The 5,145-nt window shown below is 49.0% G+C and overlaps 1 pseudogene; it reads left to right on the top strand.

Annotated features, from left to right (window-relative positions):
• The first annotated feature begins 1,369 nt into the window (after positions 1-1,369).
• LOC130198210 (tripartite motif-containing protein 16-like) lies at positions 1,370-3,418 on the top strand (annotated as a pseudogene).
• Positions 3,419-5,145: the final 1,727 nt, after the last annotated feature.

Genomic DNA, 5,145 nt, shown 5'->3' with positions numbered 1-5,145 from the left:
ATTCATTTTTTTCAATTTACTATTAATAAAAAACCCTTAAAAATTCTTTTTTTAAAACATTTAGGTTTTATTTAAAAATGTTAATTTAAAAAAAATTTTTGTTCATTAATTAATATATAACATTATTATTATTTAATTTTAAATATTTGGTTTTTTAAAATAAAAAGCTGATTTATTTTTAAACTTTTTTTGGTACAGAAAAATGTTTAATGTTGCAAAATTTTAAGCAAATGAAAGGATCTATAGATAAAAAAGATTGTTTATTGTGGATTTTCGCATCTTTTTTTGATAAATTTTTTTCCTGGTTCTTTCCCTCAAAACCCGGGTTTTGGTGCCAAACCTTCCGCACAAAGCCTCCCCCCGTGAGCATCAGTCACTGACAGGGGTTCCTGAGTTGAAAAAACCCGCCGGTGGTGAGACCTCGGGATTGATTGGGGCCCCTCCCCCCCCTGGTGCCCCTTTGCTCTGATATTCCAAATCCTCATTAGGATTTAGGCCCTTTACCCATAAAAACCCGATAATAAAAGGCATATATGGGGCATCAATCTCATATAAACATTTTAAATAAAAACAGTTACCCCCAGAGCCTCCCGGGCGGGGCATGGGCCTCCCCACTCTGGGAAAACTAAAGTGCCCTTTAAGTCCAAAACCCCTTAAGTATCAAAGAGATAAAGAGTTCTGATTAAAACAGACTTTAAAACAAAGATGATCCATCTTATGATCATTTGTTAACTCCTCCAAATACAAAAAGATCTGAGACTTTGTCATCAAAATGACATCAAACACCTGATTCATAATATTACTTTATTCATATAAACACCTGGTTCATAGTATTACTTTATTAATATAAACAACCTGGTTCATTAGTTCAGTTTTTAAGAGTTTTACTGGGATTCAACAAAAATCAATTAAAATCACACACATATATTTATAATGAATAATAAACTTTAAGGTGGTCAGTCATCCGTGTGGTTCACCCTGTGGGCAGCTCTCCATCTGATATCAAGTGGTGCTCGAAGTGATCATCTGCTTCATTCACGTTAACCTGCTACTCAGTCAGACTGACAAAACATTTGTTATCCTTTCGGATGTTTCAGATGCAAAACTTTGTTTTTGGATTATTAAATTTGTTTTTTTTTTTCACTCCCTCTTTCAGCTCCTCCTCCAGGAATGAAGTACAGCTTGATAAGCCCCTCCCTCTTCCTCCTGCTCTCAAACACAGGCGGCTGCACTCTGTCCACACACTTCCCGGTTCCCTCCCACTAGAGCTGACACGCCCCGTTCACTGAACCGTCACATGTTGTTCACATCAGAAGTCAAAGCAGAGTCGCGCTACAGGGAAGTGAAACTCAGACAGTCGTTGCTCCTCAGAGGTGAAATGGAGCAGAAAGGAGTTCAGCTGGATCGGGAAACCTTCTCTTGTTCCATCTGTCTGGATCTCCTGAAGGATCCGGTGACTATTCCCTGTGGACACAGCTACTGCATGAACTGTATTAAAGCCCACTGGGAGGAAGAGGAGGGGAAGAAACTCCTCAGCTGCCCTCAGTGTAGGCAGGCAGACCTTCACACTGAGGCCTGTCCTGCTGAAGAACACCATGTTGGCAGCTCTAGTGGAGCAGCTGAAGAAGACTGGACTCCAAGCTGCTCCTGCTGATCACTGCTATGCTGGAGCTGAAGATGTGGCCTGTGATGTCTGCACTGGGAGGAGACTGAAGGCCTTCAAGTCCTGTCTGGTGTGTCTGGTTTCTTACTGTGAGAAACATCTTCAGCGTCATTATGATGTTCCTCAATTAAAGAAACACAAGCTGGTGGAGCCCTCCAACCAGCTCCAGGAGAACATCTGCTCTCGTCATAAAGAGGAGATGAAGATCTTCTGCCGTACTGATCAGCAGTGTATCTGCTACCTCTGCTTAATGGATGAACATAAAGGCCACGACACAGTCTCAGCTGCAGCAGAAAGGACCGAGAGGCAGAGAGAGCTGGAGGGGAGTCGACTCGACATCCAGCAGAGAATCCAGGACCGAGAGAAAGACCTGAAGCTGCTCCATCAGGAGGTGGAGGCCCTCAACCTCTCTGCTGATAAAACAGTGGAGGACAGTGAGAAGATCTTCACTGAGCTGATCCGGCTCATGGAGAACAGAAGCTCTGACGTGAAGCAGCAGGTCAGATCCCGGCAGAGAACTGAAGTGAGTCGAGTCCAAGAGCTTCAGGAGAAGCTGGAGCAGGAGATCACTGAGCTGAAGAGGCGAGGCTGAGCTGAAGCTGCTGTCACACACAGAGGATCTCAAGCAGTTTCTACTCCACTACCCCTCACTGTCACCACGCTGAGTCTACACACTCGTCCGGCATCGATATCCGTCCTCTGAGACACTTTGAGGGCGTGTGGTGACTGTGTCAGAAGTCAGAGATAAACTACAGGACGTTCTGGGGGACAAGTGGACAAACGTCTCACTGGCAGTGACTGAAGTGGACGTTTTACTGTCTCCTTCACAAGCAGAGCCCGAGACCAGAGCTGGATTCTTAAGGTATTCATGTGACATCACTCTGGATCCAAACACAGCAAACAAATATCTGTTATTATCTGATGGGAACAGAAAAGAAACATTTATGAGAGAAGATCAGTCTTATTCTAGTCACTCAGACAGGTTCACTAGATGGTGTCAGGTCCTGAGTAGAGAGAGTCTGACTGGACGTTGTTACTGGGAGGTGGAGTGGAGAGGAAGAGGAGTTAATGTAGCCGTCTCATACAAGAATATCAGCAGAACAGGGAGAGAGGAAAGTCTGTTTGGATACAATAATAAATCTTGGGCGTTACTTTGTGACAATAACAGTTTTGCATTTCTTCACAACAAAGTCCAAACTCCCGTCTCTGGTCCTCAGTCCTCCAGATTAGGAGTGTACCTGGATCACAGAGCAGGTGTTCTGTCCTTCTACAGCGTCTCTGACACCATGACTCTCCTCCACAGAGTCCAGACCACATTCACTCAGCCTCTCTATGCTGGACTTAGGTTTTATTATTATTCTCCTGGAGACACTGCTGAGTTCAGTAAACTCAAATAGACAGAAGTGAGTTCAGGGACATCTGGTTAAAGTCTGTGTTTTAAGTCTGAAACTTATTTTGTTTCCATCATCGTCGCTGAGCAGACTTTTCTTCACCTGTCAATCAAACCTTGTGGGCGGGACTTGTCCATCTTCTCCTTGTTGTTGTGTAGGTGTCTGAGTTCCTGTAGGTGGCGCTCCTTCCTGTGTGTGTTGAGTCATGGAGGCTCTCACTGCTCATGATGCTCTTTGTTTACCTTGTGGCAGCCAGCCACGGACGAGACCACGAGGGGAAGTAAGGGATGGGAAATACCGACTGTTCCCTGTACTTCCCCACTGCGGCCCAGAGAGGGAGCCAACGGAACACCGACAGCCAGGCGACAAAGTGAAAACACCTGGGGTGATTGGAGGCACGGGCGGCAACCAATCACCACCAGTACGTGGCAGATAAAAGACAGGACAGAAGCCCACAAGAGGGAAGTGGGGGAGACGACGATACGCCCGATTGAACTAAACCTCTGGTATTGGGAAATAAAAGACTTTGCATTTGATGGTAAATTGGGTGTGGACAGTTTAATTCTTATTTCTCAGTCACGGGCACCCGCCGGGTACCACATATAGTGGAGAATGTTCGCATTCTGACTGAAAGATAATGATTAAACCCCCAACTACAATGGAATCAAAGGTTTTAACGGCGCTGATTGCACAACTGGTGGCTAACAATCAACAGCTCATAGTTAACAATCAACAGCAGCAGGCCGCCACGACCAGACCCTGCTGGTGCAGCAGCAAACCACCGAGCTTCTGCGGGACCAACTCACGGAGGCGTTACGAAGCCCAGGAGGAGCAGGCTGGCTATGAGAGGACCGCGGGTCCACCCATGCGCTTCCTCACCAAGCAGACCCCGCGGATGACATTGAGGTCTTCCTGCTAACCTTTGAGAGGACGCGGTCAGAGAAGAGTGGCCCTATCGACCAATGGGTAGGACTGATTAGCCCATTTTGTCAGGCATAGCGCAGACCACCTACCAGGGCGTAGCCACTGACCCCTTACCACTTTTGACACCCTAAAGCGGGAAATTTTGAACGCCATGGGTTTACACTGATCACCCGAGCCCAAGCGTTACCACGAGTGGGTATCGACCCCACAGTCACCCTCGAGCACAGATGCATGAGCTAGTGAGGCTTACCAATGCTTGGCTGATCTCAGAGCCAAAACCCTCACTCCCATCGAGCGGATCATCATGGACGATTCATGAGGTCACTTCCCTCGACGCCAAGAAATTGGTGTGTCAACAGAATCCCCAGGCGTGGACCAGCTGGTGGATCTGCTGGAAGGGTACCAGGCCGCCCAGGAGTACTGCGCAGTGGACGGCTGGGAAATGCAGAAGCCCCCACGCGCCCCAGAAGCGACAGCCCGAGGAGGGCCCGTCGTGAGACCTACACAGGAAACACCATGGGCGGCCCCACCAGCCCCGACCACGAAGGTGTTCACAGTCTTGAGGGAGGCCACATCGCCTGGAACTGTCCCCAGAAGGGTGATGTGCACATGGTCTCGGACACCAGCGAGAAACCCACCGGACGACCCTATGGGTTACTAACCACAGGCTGGGCAGAAGAGGCGGGGACTCACCTCGACTCGGTCACGCTAGCAGGCGCGCCATCGCCCTGATAGATTCAGGCGTGGTGGCGCTGGTGCGACGGAGTTCGCAGACCCCTCTCCTGGAAGACACACTGAGTGTCACGTGTATACATGGCGAGCACCGTCAGTACCCACTACAAACATCACGTTAAAAACAATAAAGGGAACATACTCGGGCACCGCCGGGTCGTACCAGGCCTACCAGTAGCCGTGCTCATCGAGGAGGACTTCCCCTCTTCAGACAGCTGTGGCTGCGCCTGGCCAGGGAGGCCGCGGAAGCGGAAGGCCGAGGGGCCTCGGCCCCGCCTCCAGGCAGCGCCACTCGGCACCCCGCCTTGCGGTGCAGGACGTCGACCCCCAAGGCTCCACCGACCCCATCTCAGAAGGAGAGTCCAGCACCGGGGAGGTAGTGGCGGAAGAGGAAGAGGGACCGGGGGAGACGAGGGAAGGAATTGGGATCAGCTC

This window comes from Pseudoliparis swirei, chromosome 8 (assembly GCF_029220125.1).
Source record: "Pseudoliparis swirei isolate HS2019 ecotype Mariana Trench chromosome 8, NWPU_hadal_v1, whole genome shotgun sequence".
In the NCBI taxonomy this organism is placed as follows: Eukaryota; Metazoa; Chordata; class Actinopteri; order Perciformes; family Liparidae; genus Pseudoliparis; species Pseudoliparis swirei.
The sequence above is the reverse complement of the archived record's forward strand: the minus strand, read 5'-3'. Positions and strand labels throughout refer to the sequence as shown.